This window comes from Anabrus simplex, chromosome 1 (assembly GCF_040414725.1).
Source record: "Anabrus simplex isolate iqAnaSimp1 chromosome 1, ASM4041472v1, whole genome shotgun sequence".
NCBI classification, from domain to species: Eukaryota; Metazoa; Arthropoda; class Insecta; order Orthoptera; family Tettigoniidae; genus Anabrus; species Anabrus simplex.
This window is the reverse complement of record NC_090265.1, coordinates 44713095-44728313: the sequence shown is the minus strand read 5'-3', so window position 1 is coordinate 44728313 and position 15219 is coordinate 44713095. Positions and strand designations below refer to the sequence as shown.

The 15219-nt window shown below is 45.9% G+C and overlaps 16 non-coding genes across 16 annotated transcripts; 8 read left to right on the top strand and 8 right to left on the bottom strand.

The window, feature by feature from the left end:
• Positions 1 to 1182: 1182 nt before the first annotated feature.
• On the top strand, positions 1183 to 1262 carry TRNAL-AAG (transfer RNA leucine (anticodon AAG)). Its single transcript has one exon. It is a non-coding gene; the product is annotated as a tRNA-Leu (tRNA).
• A 170-nt stretch (positions 1263 to 1432) lies between these two features.
• On the bottom strand, positions 1433 to 1512 carry TRNAL-UAG (transfer RNA leucine (anticodon UAG)). The gene has a single exon. It is a non-coding gene; the product is annotated as a tRNA-Leu (tRNA).
• A 1518-nt stretch (positions 1513 to 3030) lies between these two features.
• On the top strand, positions 3031 to 3110 carry TRNAL-AAG (transfer RNA leucine (anticodon AAG)). The gene has a single exon. It is a non-coding gene; the product is annotated as a tRNA-Leu (tRNA).
• A 170-nt stretch (positions 3111 to 3280) lies between these two features.
• Positions 3281 to 3360, bottom strand: TRNAL-UAG (transfer RNA leucine (anticodon UAG)). The gene has a single exon. It is a non-coding gene; the product is annotated as a tRNA-Leu (tRNA).
• Positions 3361 to 4878: 1518 nt separating this feature from the next.
• TRNAL-AAG (transfer RNA leucine (anticodon AAG)) lies at positions 4879 to 4958 on the top strand. Its single transcript has one exon. It is a non-coding gene; the product is annotated as a tRNA-Leu (tRNA).
• A 170-nt stretch (positions 4959 to 5128) lies between these two features.
• Positions 5129 to 5208, bottom strand: TRNAL-UAG (transfer RNA leucine (anticodon UAG)). Its single transcript has one exon. It is a non-coding gene; the product is annotated as a tRNA-Leu (tRNA).
• A 1516-nt stretch (positions 5209 to 6724) lies between these two features.
• On the top strand, positions 6725 to 6804 carry TRNAL-UAG (transfer RNA leucine (anticodon UAG)). Its single transcript has one exon. It is a non-coding gene; the product is annotated as a tRNA-Leu (tRNA).
• Positions 6805 to 6974: 170 nt separating this feature from the next.
• Positions 6975 to 7054, bottom strand: TRNAL-UAG (transfer RNA leucine (anticodon UAG)). Its single transcript has one exon. It is a non-coding gene; the product is annotated as a tRNA-Leu (tRNA).
• A 1516-nt stretch (positions 7055 to 8570) lies between these two features.
• On the top strand, positions 8571 to 8650 carry TRNAL-AAG (transfer RNA leucine (anticodon AAG)). Its single transcript has one exon. It is a non-coding gene; the product is annotated as a tRNA-Leu (tRNA).
• A 170-nt stretch (positions 8651 to 8820) lies between these two features.
• Positions 8821 to 8900, bottom strand: TRNAL-UAG (transfer RNA leucine (anticodon UAG)). The gene has a single exon. It is a non-coding gene; the product is annotated as a tRNA-Leu (tRNA).
• Positions 8901 to 10416: 1516 nt separating this feature from the next.
• On the top strand, positions 10417 to 10496 carry TRNAL-AAG (transfer RNA leucine (anticodon AAG)). The gene has a single exon. It is a non-coding gene; the product is annotated as a tRNA-Leu (tRNA).
• A 170-nt stretch (positions 10497 to 10666) lies between these two features.
• TRNAL-UAG (transfer RNA leucine (anticodon UAG)) lies at positions 10667 to 10746 on the bottom strand. Its single transcript has one exon. It is a non-coding gene; the product is annotated as a tRNA-Leu (tRNA).
• Positions 10747 to 12262: 1516 nt separating this feature from the next.
• Positions 12263 to 12342, top strand: TRNAL-AAG (transfer RNA leucine (anticodon AAG)). The gene has a single exon. It is a non-coding gene; the product is annotated as a tRNA-Leu (tRNA).
• A 170-nt stretch (positions 12343 to 12512) lies between these two features.
• Positions 12513 to 12592, bottom strand: TRNAL-UAG (transfer RNA leucine (anticodon UAG)). The gene has a single exon. It is a non-coding gene; the product is annotated as a tRNA-Leu (tRNA).
• Positions 12593 to 14110: 1518 nt separating this feature from the next.
• On the top strand, positions 14111 to 14190 carry TRNAL-AAG (transfer RNA leucine (anticodon AAG)). Its single transcript has one exon. It is a non-coding gene; the product is annotated as a tRNA-Leu (tRNA).
• A 170-nt stretch (positions 14191 to 14360) lies between these two features.
• On the bottom strand, positions 14361 to 14440 carry TRNAL-UAG (transfer RNA leucine (anticodon UAG)). The gene has a single exon. It is a non-coding gene; the product is annotated as a tRNA-Leu (tRNA).
• Between the last annotated feature and the right edge of the window lie 779 nt (positions 14441 to 15219).

The following is a 15219-nucleotide window of genomic DNA, read 5'->3' as shown; positions in this document are numbered from 1 at the left end:
ACATCACATACGGGTGTTAAGCTTTCAGACCCAGTTAAGACTTGCTGACAGCTTTAAAAAAACATTAAATCTTGAAATGTTCTTCGCCATGTCCGCCTCTGTGGTGTAGTGGTTAGCGTGATTAGCTGCCACCCCCGGAGGTCCGGGTTCGATTCCCGGCTCTGCCACGAAATTTGAAAAGTGGTACGAGGGCTGGAACGGGGTCCACTCAGCCTCGGGAGGTCAACTGAGTAGAGGTGGGTTCGATTCCCACTTCAGCCATCCTGGAAGTGGTTTTCCGTGGTTTCCCACTTCTCCTCCAGGCAAATGCCGGGATGGTACCTAACTTAAGGCCACGGCCGCTTCCTTCCCTCTTCCTTGCCTATCCCTTCCACTCTTCCCATCCCTCCACAAGGCCCCTGTTCAGCATAGCAGGTGAGGCCGCCTGGGCGAGGTACTGGTCATACTCCCCAGTTGTATCCCACGACCAAGAGTCTGAAGCTCCAGGACACTGCCCTTGAGGCGGTAGAGGTGGGATCCCTCGCTAAGTCCGAGGGAAAAACCGAACAGATGATGATGATGATGATGTTCTTCGCCATACGAACACAAAAGAAATTCATGGGGCTGACGCAAAGAGTGAGAAGACTTAAAGGGTCAGCCATTTAGAGAGAGGGATGTGGCCATGGCCTTAAGTTATGTATCGTGCTGGCATTTGCCTGGAGTAGAAGTGCTTTTTTTCAATTATTGCTTCTCGCTTTGCGTCGCGCAAACACACTTAAGTTTTACGGCGACGATGGGAGAGGAAACGCCCAGGAATGGGAAGGAAGCGGCCGTGGCCTTAAATAAGGTACAGCCCTAGCATTTGCCTGGTGTGAATATGGGAAACCAAAGAAAACCATCTTCAGGGCTGCCGACAGTGGGGTTTCAACTCACTTCCTCCGGATGCGAGCTCACAGCTGCGCGCTCCTAACCCCTCGCCAACTCGACCGGTGGAGTAGAATTGGGAAACCACCGAAAACCACTTCAAGGATACCAGAGCCGTGAATCGAACCCTGGCCTCTGGAGGTCGCAGCTTATCAGGCTAACTACTACGCTACAGAGGCGAACTGAACTTTCATTGTTAAGGAATAATTTAGTGTACATTATCAGAATGTTAACGACAACAGGACGTTGTCAGTTGTCCGCACTAACTGCTAAGACGCCGGTAGCGTGGCCGAGCGGTCTAAGGCGCTGGTTTAAGGCACCAGTCCGAAAGGGCGTGGGTTCGAATCCCACCGCTGCCAGGAAATTTTAAATAGCTGGGGACTGTTCACAGTTAAATGAAGGTAAGCAATTTGCAAATTACACATAAGAGCTACAGAATACTCATTGAAGACCTTGCACAATTGAACAAAAAACGACGAGGATTGCATAATAAACCGAAGTGATCGTTCTTACTAAAGTAGAAAAGTGTTGGCAGCGGTGGGATTCGAACCCACGCCCTTTCGGACTGGTGCCTAAAACCAGCGCCTTAGACCGCTCGGCCACGCTACCGTTTCATACCTACCGCTGGAGAAGTTCACAATACCAAATGGAATAAAGTTCCCATATTCTAACCTTTCTAAAATATGTCTTACACATCATGCTCCCTGGCCAGGAATATATGTAATTTCACGTTCTAAATCATGGCTGCTAGGGCACTGGCAAGTATTACATTTAGGGACGCCTGAGAATACATGGCAAGATCTGGCTATTCTTCTCAATACCTTAATTCCTTTACCATCCAGGGTTGGTTTTTCCCTCTGACACAGCGGGGGATCTTAACTCTTCCGCATCTAGGGTAGTGTCCTGGAGCAAAGTACTTAGGAACGGCATACAACTTCTGAGCAGGACCAGTACTTCGCCTAGGCTTCCTCAACTGCCATGCCTAACCCTTTATGGCATACTGTTGCCGAGAGGAAATAAAACTATCCATCTCTATTAATGAATATAGATTGTGGAGAGAGGTAGTTTTACGGAACATCTTCAACTGTAGGCCTACAGGTAGATAAACACATATATTTAAGGGGTGCCTTGTATTTTTTACACAACATATGATAAAACAGCATTAAAACCAAACGTACGCCTTCCACCCCGTCAGGATCCTCGCATACCAACACCCGATTTTTTTTACGGCGGCCCTCACCATCACATCACCATAGTATTCAGGAGGACGTCTGGCTCAACCTCAATGTCGTTACCGAATTACGGTCGTGGAAGTATACTTGCGCCTTGCACTAAGTACCCATGGCCAGTAAGCAGGAATGTTCGGTCTTTGAATGTTAAAAGCTTACCGTAAAATATTGATAAATCGTATATATACCGCATTATGGCAATCCACATCACATACGGGTGTTAACCTTTCAGACCCAGTTAAGACTTGCTGACAGCTTTAAAAAAACATTAAATCTTGAAATGTTCTTCGCCATACTAACACAAAAGAAATTCATGGGGCTGACGCAAAGAGTGAGAAGACTTAAAGGGTCAGCCATTTAGAGAGAGGGATGTGGCCATGGCCTTAAGTTATTTATCGTGCTGGCATTTGCCTGGAGTAGAAGTGCTTTTATTCAATTATAGCTTCTCGCTTTGCGTCGTGCAAACACACTTAAGTCTTACGGCGACGATAGGAGAGGAAACGCCCAGGAATGGGAAGGAAGCGGCCGTGGCCTTAAATAAGGTACAGCCCTAGCATTTGCCTGGTGTGAATATGGGAAACCAAAGAAAACCATCTTCAGGGCTGCCGACAGTGGGGTTTCAACTCACTTCCTCCGGATGCGAGCTCACAGCTGCGCGCTCCTAAACCCACGCCAACTCGACCGGTGGAGTAGAATTGGGAAACCACCGAAAACCACTTCAAGGATACCAGAGCCGTGAATCGAACCCTGGCCTCTGGAGGTCGCAGCTTATCAGGCTAACTACTACGCTACAGAGGCGAACTGAACTTTCATTGTTAAGGAATAATATAGTGTACATTATCAGAATGTTAACGACAACAGGACGTTGTCAGTTGTCCGCACTAACTGCTAAGACGCCGGTAGCGTGGCCGAGCGGTCTAAGGCGCTGGTTTAAGGCACCAGTCCGAAAGGGCGTGGGTTCGAATCCCACCGCAGCCAGGAAATTTTAAATAGCTGGGGACTGTTCACAGTTAAATGAAGGTAAGCAATTTGCAAATTACACATAAGAGCTACAGAATACTCATTGAAGATCTTGCACAATTGAACAAAAAACGACGAGGATTGCATAATAAACCGAAGTGATCGTTCTTACTAAAGTAGAAAAGTGTTGGCAGCGGTGGGATTCGAACCCACGCCCTTTCGGACTGGTGCCTAAAACCAGCGCCTTAGACCGCTCGGCCACGCTACCGTTTCATACCTACCGCTGGAGAAGTTCACAATACCAAATGGAATAAAGTTCCCATATTCTAACCTTTCTAAAATATGTCTTACACATCATGCTCCCTGGCCAGGAATATATGTAATTTCACGTTCTAAATCATGGCTGCTAGGGCACTGGCAAGTATTACATTTAGGGACGCGTGAGAATACATGGCAAGATCTGGCTATTCTTCTTCCTACCTTAATTCCTTTACCATCCAGGGTTGGTTTTTCCCTCTGACACAGCGGGGGATCTTAACTCTTCCGCATCTAGGATAGTGTCCTGGAGCAAAGTACTTAGGAACGGCATACAACTTCTGAGCAGGACCAGTACTTCGCCTAGGCTTCCTCAACTGCCATGCCTAACCCTTTTTGGCATACTGTTGCCGAGAGGAAATAAAACTATCCATCTCTATTAATGAATATAGATTGTGGAGAGAGTCAGTTTTACGGAACATCTTCAACTGTAGGCCTACAGGTAGATAAACACATATATTTAAGGGGTGCCTTGTATTTTTTACACAACAAATGATAAAACAGCATTAAAACCAAACGTACGCCTTCCACCCCGTCAGGATCCTCGCATACCAACACCCGATTTTTTTTACGTCGGCCCTCACCATCACATCACCATAGTATTCAGGAGGACGTCTGGCTCAACCTCAATGTCGTTACCGAATTACGGTCGTGGAAGTATACTTGCGCCTTGCACTAAGTACCCATGGCCAGTAAGCAGGAATGTTCGGTCTTTGAATGTTAAAAGCTTACCGTAAAATATTGATAAATCGTATATATACCGCATTATGGCAATCCACATCACATACGGGTGTTAACCTTTCACACCCAGTTAAGACTTGCTGACAGCTTTAAAAAAACATTAAATCTTGAAATGTTCTTCGCCATACGAACACAAAAGAAATTCATGGGGCTGACGCAAAGAGTGAGAAGACTTAAAGGGTCAGCCATTTAGAGAGAGGGATGTGGCCATGGCCTTAAGTTATATATCGTGCTGGCATTTGCCTGGAGTAGAAGTGCTTTTTTTCAATTATTGCTTCTCGCTTTGCGTCGCGCAAACACACTTAAGTCTTACGGCGACGATGGGAGAGGAAACGCCCAGGAATGGGAAGGAAGCGGCCGTGGCCTTAAATAAGGTACAGCCCTAGCATTTGCCTGGTGTGAATATGGGAAACCAAAGAAAACCATCTTCAGGGCTGCCGACAGTGGGGTTTCAGCTCACTTCCTCCGGATGCGAGCTCACAGCTGCGCGCTCCTAACCCCACGCCAACTCGACCGGTGGAGTAGAATTGGGAAACCACCGAAAACCACTTCAAGGATAGCAGAGCCGTGAATCGAACCCTGGCCTCTGGAGGTCGCAGCTAATCACGCTAACTACTACGCTACAGAGGCGAACTGAACTTTCATTGTTAAGGAATAATATAGTGTACATTATCAGAATGTTAACGACAACAGGACGTTGTCAGTTGTCCGCACTAACTGCTAAGACGGCGGTAGCGTGGCCGAGCGGTCTAAGGCGCTGGTTTAAGGCACCAGTCCGAAAGGGCGTGGGTTCGAATCCCACCGCTGCCAGGAAATTTTAAATAGCTGGGGACTGTTCACAGTTAAGTGAAGGTAAGCAATTTGCAAATTACACATAAGAGCTACAGAATACTCATTGAAGATCTTGCACAATTGAACAAAAAACGACGAGGATTGCATAATAAACCGAAGTGATCGTTCTTAATAAAGTAGAAAAGTGTTGGCAGCGGTGGGATTTGAACCCACGCCCTTTCGGACTGGTGCCTAAGACCAGCGCCTTAGACCGCTCGGCCACGCTACCCTTTCGTTCCTACCTCTGGAGAACTTCACAATACCAAATGGAATAAAGTTCCCATATTCTAACCTTTCTAAAATATGTCTTACACATCATGCTCCCTGGCCAGGAATATATGTAATTTTCGTTCTAAATCATGGCTGCTAGGGCTCTGGCAAGTATTATATTTAGGGACGCGTGAGTTTACATGGCAAGATCTGGCTATTCTTCTTCCTACCTTAATTCCTTTACCATCCAGGGTTGGTTTTTCCCTCTGACACAGCGGGGGATCTTAACTCTTCCGCATCTAGGGTAGTGTCCTGGAGCAAAGTACTTAGGAACGGCATACAACTTGTGAGTAGGACCAGTACTTCGCCTAGGCTTCCTCAACTGATATGCCTAACCCTTTGTGGCATACGGTTGCCGAGAGGAAATAAAACTATCCATCTCTATTAATGAATATAGATTGTGGAGAGAGGTAGTTTTACGGAACATCTTCAACTGTAGGCCTACAGGTAGATAAACACATATATTTAAGGGGTGTCTTGTATTTTTTACACAACATATGATAAAACAGCATTAAAACCAAACGTACGCCTTCCACCCCGTCAGGATCCTCGCATACCAACACCCGATTTTTTTTACGTCGGCCCTCACCATCACATCACCATAGTATTCTGGAGGACGTCTGGCTCAACCTCAATGTCGTTACCGAATTACGGTCGTGGAAGTATACTTGCTCCTTGCACTAAGTACCCATGGCCAGTAAGCAGGAATGTTCGGTCTTTGAATGTTAAAAGCTTACCGTAAAATATTGATAAATCGTATATATACCGCATTATGGCAATCCACATCACATACGGGTGTTAACCTTTCAGACCCAGTTAAGGCTTGCTGACAGCTTTAAAAAAACATTAAATCTTGAAATGTTCTTCGCCATACGAACACAAAAGAAATTCATGGGGCTGACGCAAAGAGTGAGAAGATTTAAAGGGTCAGCCATTTAGAGAGAGGGATGTGGCCATGGCCTTAAGTTATGTATCGTGCTGGCATTTGCCTGGAGTAGAAGTGCTTTTTTTCAATTATTGATTCTCGCTTTGCGTCGGCAAACACACTTAAGTCTTAAGGCGACGATGGGAGAGGAAACGCCCAGGAATGGGAAGGAAGCGGCCCTGGCCTTAAATAAGGTACAGCCCTAGCATTTGCCTGGTGTGAATATGGGAAACCAAAGTAAACCATCTTCAGGGCTGCCGACAGTGGGGTTTCAACTCACTTCCTTCAGATGCGAGCTCACAGCTGCGCGCTCCTAACCCCACGCCAACTCGACCGGTGGAGTAGAATTGGGAAACCACCGAAAACCACTTCAAGGATAGCAGAGCCGTGAATCGAACCCTGGCCTCTGGAGGTCGCAGCTAATCACGCTAACTACTACGCTACAGAGGCGAACTGAACTTTCATTGTTAAGGAATAATATAGTGTACATTATCAGAAGGTTAACGACAACAGGACGTTGTCAGTTGTCCGCACTAACTGCTAAGACGCCGGTAGCGTGGCCGAGCGGTCTAAGGCACTGGTTTTAGGCACCAGTCCGAAAGGGCGTGGGTTCGAATCCCACCGCTGCCAGGAAATTTTAAATAGCTGGGGACTGTTCACAGTTAAATGAAGGTAAGCAATTTGCAAATTACACATAAGAGCTACAGAATACTCATTGAAGATCTTGCACAATTGAACAAAAAACGACGAGGATTGCATAATAAACCGAAGTGATCGTTCTTACTAAAGTAGAAAAGTGTTGGCAGCAGTGGGATTCGATCCCACGCCCTTTCGGACTGGTGCCTAAAACCAGCGCCTTAGACCGCTCGGCCACGCTACCCTTTCGTACCTACCTCTGGAGAAGTTCACAATACCAAATGGAATAAAGTTCCCATATTCTAACCTTTCTAAAATATGTCTTACACATCATGCTCCCTGGCCAGGAATATATGTAATTTCACGTTCTAAATCATGGCTGCTAGGGCACTGGCAAGTATTACATTTAGGGACGCGTGAGAATACATGGCAAGATCTGGCTATTCTTCTTCCTACCTTAATTCCTTTACCATCCAGGGTTGGTTTTTCCCTCTGACACAGCGGGGGATCTTAACTCTTCCGCATCTAGGGTAGTGTCCTGGAGCAAAGTACTTAGGAACGGCATACAACTTGTGAGTAGGAGCAGTACTTCGCCTAGGCTTCCTCAACTGCCATGCCTAACCCTTTATGGCATACTGTTGCCGAGAGGAAATAAAACTATCCATCTCTATTAATGAATATACATTGTGGAGAGAGGTAGTTTTACGGAACATCTTCAACTGTAGGCCTACAGGTAGATAAACACATATATTTAAGGGGTGCCTTGTATTTTTTACACAACATATGATAAAACAGCATTAAAACCAAACGTACGCCTTCCACCCCGTCAGGATCCTCGCATACCAACACCCGATTTTTTACGTCGGCCCTCACCATCACATCACCATAGTATTCAGGAGGACGTCTGGCTCAACCTCAATGTCGTTACCGAATTACGGTCGTGGAAGAATACTTGCGCCTTGCACTGAGTACCCATGGCCAGTAAGCAGGAATGTTCGGTCTTTGAATGTTAAAAGCTTACCGTAAAATATTGATAAATCGTATATATACCGCATTATGGCAATCCACATCACATACGGGTGTTAAACTTTCAGACCCAGTTAAGACTTGCCGACAGCTTTAAAAAAACATTAAATCTTGAAATGTTCTTCGCCATACGAACACAAAAGAAATTCATGGGGCTGACGCAAAGAGTGAGAAGACTTAAAGGGTCAGCCATTTAGAGAGAGGGATGTGGCCATGGCCTTAAGTTATGTATCGTGCTGGCATTTGCCTGGAGTAGAAGTGCTTTTTTTCAATTATTGCTTCTCGCTTTGCGTCGCGCAAACACACTTAAGTCTTACGGCGACGATGGGAGAGGAAACGCCCAGGACTGGGAAGGAAGCGGCCGTGGCCTTAAATAAGGTACAGCCCTAGCATTTGCCTGGTGTGAATATGGGAAACCAAAGAAAACCATCTTCAGGGCTGCCGACAGTGGGGTTTCAACTCACTTCCTCCGGATGCGAGCTCACAGCTGCGCGCTCCTAACCCCACGCCAACTCGACCGGTGGAGTAGAATTGGGAAACCACCGAAAACCACTTCAAGGATACCAGAGCCGTGAATCGAACTCTGGCCTCTGGAGGTCGCAGCTAATCACGCTAACTACTACGCTACAGAGGCGAACTGAACTTTCATTGTTAAGGAATAATATAGTGTACATTATCAGAAGGTTAACGACAACAGGACGTTGTCAGTTGTCCGCACTAACTGCTAAGACGCCGGTAGCGTGGCCGAGCGGTCTAAGGCGCTGGTTTAAGGCACCAGTCCGAAAGGGCGTGGGTTCGAATCCCACCGCAGCCAGGAAATTTTAAATAGCTGGGGACTGTTCACACTTAAATGAAGGTAAGCAATTTGCAAATTACACATAAGAGCTACAGAATACTCATTGAAGATCTTGCACAATTGAACAAAAAACGACGAGGATTGCATAATAAACCGAAGTGATCGTTCTTACTAAAGTAGAAAAGTGTTGGCAGCGGTGGGATTCGAACCAACGCCCTTTCGGACTGGTGCCTAAAACCAGCGCCTTAGACCGCTCGGCCACGCTACCCTTTCGTACCTACCTCTGAAGAATTTCACAATACCAAATGGAATAAAGTTCCCATATTCTAACCTTTCTAAAATATGTCTTACACATCATGCTCCCCGGCCAGGAATATATGTAATTTCACGTTCTAAATCATGGCTGCTAGGGCTCTGGCAAGTATTACATTTAGGGACGCGTGAGTTTACATGGCAAGATCTGGCTATTCTTCTTCCTACCTTAATTCCTTTACCATCCAGGGTTGGTTTTTCCCTCTGACACAGCGGGGGATCTTAACTCTTCCGCATCTAGGGTAGTGTCCTGGAGCAAAGTACTTAGGAACGGCATACAACTTGTGAGTAGGAGCAGTACTTCGCCTAGGCTTCCTCAACTGCCATGCCTAACCCTTTATGGCATACTGTTGCCGAGAGGAAATAAAACTATCCATCTCTATTAATGAATATACATTGTGGAGAGAGGTAGTTTTACGGAACATCTTCAACTGTAGGCCTACAGGTAGATAAACACATATATTTAAGGGGTGCCTTGTATTTTTTACACAACATATGATAAAACAGCATTAAAACCAAACGTACGCCTTCCACCCCGTCAGGATCCTCGCATACCAACACCCGATTTTTTACGTCGGCCCTCACCATCACATCACCATAGTATTCGGGAGGACGTCTGGCTCAACCTCAATGTCGTTACCGAATTACGGTCGTGGAAGAATACTTGCGCCTTGCACTAAGTACCCATGGCCAGTAAGCAGGAATGTTCGGTCTTTGAATGTTAAAAGCTTACCGTAAAATATTGATAAATCGTATATATACCGCATTATGGCAATCCACATCACATACGGGTGTTAACCTTTCAGACCCAGTTAAGACTTGCCGACAGCTTTAAAAAAACATTAAATCTTGAAATATTCTTCGCCATACGAACACAAAAGAAATTCATGGGGCTGACGCAAAGAGTGAGAAGACTTAAAGGGTCAGCCATTTAGAGAGAGGGATGTGGCCATGGCCTTATGTTATGTATCGTGCTGGCATTTGCCTGGAGTAGAAGTGCTTTTTTTCAATTATTGCTTCTCGCTTTGCGTCGCGCAAACACACTTAAGTCTTACGGCGACGATGGGAGAGGAAACGCCCAGGAATGGGAAGGAAGCGGCCGTGGACTTAAATAAGGTACAGCCCTAGCATTTGCCTGGTGTGAATATGGGAAACCAAAGAAAACCATCCTCAGGGCTGCCGACAGTGGGGTTTCAACTCACTTCCTCCGGATGCGAGCTCACAGCTGCGCGCTCCTAACCCCACGCCAACTCGACCGGTGGAGTAGAATTGGGAAACCACCGAAAACCACTTCAAGGATACCAGAGCCGTGAATCGAACTCTGGCCTCTGGAGGTCGCAGCTAATCACGCTAACTACTACGCTACAGAGGCGAACTGAACTTTCATTGTTAAGGAATAATATAGTGTACATTATCAGAAGGTTAACGACAACAGGACGTTGTCAGTTGTCCGCACTAACTGCTAAGACGCCGGTAGCGTGGCCGAGCGGTCTAAGGCGCTGGTTTAAGGCACCAGTCCGAAAGGGCGTGGGTTCGAATCCCACCGCTGCCAGGAAATTTTAAATAGCTGGGGACTGTTCACACTTAAATGAAGGTAAGCAATTTGCAAATTACACATAAGAGCTACAGAATACTCATTGAAGATCTTGCACAATTGAACAAAAAACGACGAGGATTGCATAATAAACCGAAGTGATCGTTCTTACTAAAGTAGAAAAGTGTTGGCAGCGGTGGGATTCGAACCAACGCCCTTTCGGACTGGTGCCTAAAACCAGCGCCTTTGACCGCTCGGCCACGCTACCCTTTCGTACCTACCTCTGAAGAAGTTCACAATACCAAATGGAATAAAGTTCCCATATTATAACCTTTCTAAAATATGTCTTGCACATCATGCTCCCTGGCCAGGAATATATGTAATTTCACGTTCTAAATCATGGCTGCTAGGGCTCTGGCAAGTATTACATTTAGGGACGCGTGAGTTTACATGGCAAGATCTGGCTATTCTTCTTCCTACCTTAATTCCTTTACCATCCAGGGTTGGTTTTTCCCTCTGACACAGCGGGGGATCTTAACTCTTCCGCATCTAGGGTAGTGTCCTGGAGCAAAGTACTTAGGAACGGCATACAACTTGTGAGTAGGAGCAGTACTTCGCCTAGGCTTCCTCAACTGCCATGCCTAACCCTTTATGGCATACTGTTGCCGAGAGGAAATAAAACTATCCATCTCTATTAATGAATATACATTGTGGAGAGAGGTAGTTTTACGGAACATCTTCAACTGTAGGCCTACAGGTAGATAAACACGTATATTTAAGGGGTGCCTTGTATTTTTTACACAACATATGATAAAACAGCATTAAAACCAAACGTACGCCTTCCACCCCGTCAGGATCCTCGCATACCAACACCCGATTTCTTACGTCGGCCCTCACCATCACATCACCATAGTATTCGGGAGGACGTCTGGCTCAACCTCAATGTCGTTACCGAATTACGGTCGTGGAAGAATACTTGCGCCTTGCACTAAGTACCCATGGCCAGTAAGCAGGAATGTTCGGTCTTTGAATGTTAAAAGCTTACCGTAAAATATTGATAAATCGTATATATACCGCATTATGGCAATCCACATCACATACGGGTGTTAACCTTTCAGACCCAGTTAAGACTTGCCGACAGCTTTAAAAAAACATTAAATCTTGAAATGTTCTTCGCCATACGAACACAAAAGAAATTCATGGGGCTGACGCAAAGAGTGAGAAGACTTAAAGGGTCAGCCATTTAGAGAGAGGGATGTGGCCATGGCCTTAAGTTATGTATCGTGCTGGCATTTGCCTGGAGTAGAAGTGCTTTTTTTCAATTATTGCTTCTCGCTTTGCGTCGCGCAAACACACTTAAGTCTTACGGCGACGATGGGAGAGGAAACGCCCAGGAATGGGAAGGAAGCGGCCGTGGCCTTAAATAAGGTACAGCCCTAGCATTTGCCTGGTGTGAATATGGGAAACCAAAGAAAACCATCTTCAGGGCTGCCGACAGTGGGGTTTCAACTCACTTCCTCCGGATGCGAGCTCACAGCTGCGCGCTCCTAACACCACGCCAACTCGACCGGTGGAGTAGAATTGGGAAACCACCGAAAACCACTTCAAGGATACCAGAGCCGTGAATCGAACTCTGGCCTCTGGAGGTCGCAGCTAATCACGCTAACTACTACGCTACAGAGGCGAACTGAACTTTCATTGTTAAGGAATAATATAGTGTACATTATCAGAAGGTTAACGACAACAGGACGTTGTCAGTTGTCCGCACTAACTGCTAAGACGCCGGTAGCGTGGCCGAGCGGTCTAAGGCGCTGGTTTAAGGCACCAGTCCGAAAGGGCGTGGGTTCGAATCCCACCGCTGCCAGGAAATTTTAAATAGCTGGGGACTGTTCACACTTAAATGAAGGTAAGCAATTTGCAAATTACACATAAGAGCTACAGAATACTCATTGAAGATCTTGCACAATTGAACAAAAAACGACGAGGATTGCATAATAAACCGAAGTGATCGTTCTTACTAAAGTAGAAAAGTGTTGGCAGCGGTGGGATTCGAACCCACGCCCTTTCGGACTGGTGCCTAAAACCAGCGCCTTAGACCGCTCGGCCACGCTACCCTTTCGTACCTACCTCTGAAGAAGTTCACAATACCAAATGGAATAAAGTTCCCATATTATAACCTTTCTAAAATATGTCTTACACATCATGCTCCCTGGCCAGGAATATATGTAATTTCACGTTCTAAATCATGGCTGCTAGGGCTCTGGCAAGTATTACATTTAGGGACGCGTGAGTTTACATGGCAAGATCTGGCTATTCTTCTTCCTACCTTAATTCCTTTACCATCCAGGGTTGGTTTTTCCCTCTGACACAGCGGGGGATCTTAACTCTTCCGCATCTAGGGTAGTGTCCTGGAGCAAAGTACTTAGGAACGGCATACAACTTCTGAGTAGGACCAGTACTTCGCCTAGGCTTCCTCAACTGCCATGCCTAACCCTTTGTGGCATACTGTTGCCGAGAGGAAATAAAACTATCCATCTCTATTAATGAATATAGATTGTGGAGAGAGGTAGTTTTACGGAACATCTTCAACTGTAGGCCTACAGGTAGATAAACACATATATTTAAGGGGTGTCTTGTATTTTTTACACAACATATGATAAAACAGCATTAAAACCAAACGTACGCCTTCCACCCCGTCAGGATCCTCGCATACCAACACCCGATTTTTTTTACGTCGGCCCTCACCATCACATCACCATAGTATTCAGGAGGACGTCTGGCTCAACCTCAATGTCGTTACCGAATTACGGTCGTGGAAGTATACTTGCGCCTTGCACTAAGTACCCATGGCCAGTAAGCAGGAATGTTCGGTCTTTGAATGTTAAAAGCTTACCGTAAAATATTGATAAATCGTATATATACCGCATTATGGCAGTCCACATCACATACGGGTGTTAACCTTTCAGACCCAGTTAAGACTTGCTGACAGCTTTAAAAAAACTTTAAATCTTGAAATGTTCTTCGCCATACGAACACAAAAGAAATTCATGGGGCTGACGCAAAGAGTGAGAAGATTTAAAGGGTCAGCCATTTAGAGAGAGGGATGTGGCCATGGCCTTAAGTTATGTATCGTGCTGGCATTTGCCTGGAGTAGAAGTGCTTTTTTTCAATTATTGCTTCTCGCTTTGCGTCGCGCAAACACACTTAAGACTTAAGGCGACGATGGGAGAGGAAACGCCCAGGAATGGGAAGGAAGCGGCCCTGGCCTTAAATAAGGTACAGCCCTAGCATTTGCCTGGTGTGAATATGGGAAACCAAAGAAAACCATCTTCAGGGCTGCCGACAGTGGGGTTTCAACTCACTTCCTCCGGATGCGAGCTCACAGCTGCGCGCTCCTAACCCCACGCCAACTCGACCGGTGGAGTAGAATTGGGAAACCACCGAAAACCACTTCACGGATACCAGAGCCGTGAATCGAACCCTGGCCTATGGAGGTCGCAGTTAATCACGCTAACTACTACGCTACAGAGGCGAACTGAACTTTCATTGTTAAGGAATAATATAGTGTACATTATCAGAATGTTAACGACAACAGGACGTTGTCAGTTGTCCGCACTAACTGCTAAGACGCCGGTAGCGTGGCCGAGCGGTCTAAGGCGCTGGTTTAAGGCACCAGTCCGAAAGGGCGTGGGTTCCAATCCCACCGCTGCCAGGAAATTTTAAATAGCTGGGGACTGTTCACAGTTAAATGAAGGTAAGCAATTTGCAAATTACACATAAGAGCTACAGAATACTCATTGAAGATCTTGCACAATTGAACAAAAAACGACGAGGATTGCATAATAAACCGAAGTGATCGTTCTTTCTAAAGTAGAAAAGTGTTGGCAGCGGTGGGATTCGAACCCACGCCCTTTCGGACTGGTGCCTAAAACCAGCGCCTTAGACCGCTCGGCCACGCTACCGTTTCATACCTACCGCTGGAGAAGTTCACAATACCAAATGGAATAAAGTTCCCATATTCTAACCTTTCTAAAATATGTCTTACACATCATGCTCCCTGGCCAGGAATATATGTAATTTCACGTTCTAAATCATGGCTGCTAGGGCACTGGCAAGTATTACATTTAGGGACGCGTGAGATTACATGGCAAGATCTGGCTGTTCTTCTTCCTACCTTAATTCCTTTACCATCCAGGGTTGGTTTTTCCCTCTGACACAGCGGGGAATCTTAACTCTTCCGCATCTATGGTAGTGTCCTGGAGCAAAGTACTTAGGAACGGCATACAACTTCTGAGTAGGACGAGTACTTCGCCTAGGCTTCCTCAACTGCCATGCCTAACCCTTTATGGCATACTGTTGCCGAGAGGAAATAAAACTATCCATCTCTATTAATGAATATAGGTTGTGGAGAGAGGTAGTTTTACGGAACATCTTCAACTGTACGCCTACAGGTAGATAAACACATATATTTAAGGGGTGCCTTGTATTTTTTACACAACATATGATAAAACAGCATTAAAACCAAACGTACGCCTTCCACCCCGTCAGGATCCTCGCATACCAACACCCGATTTTTTTTACGTCGGCCCTCACCATCACATCACCATAGTATTCAGGAGGACGTCTGGCTCAACCTCAATGTCGTTACCGAATTACGGTCGTGGAAGTATACTTGCGCCTTGCACTAAGTACCCATGGCCAGTAAGCAGGAATGTTCGGTCTTTGAATGTTAAAAGCTTAC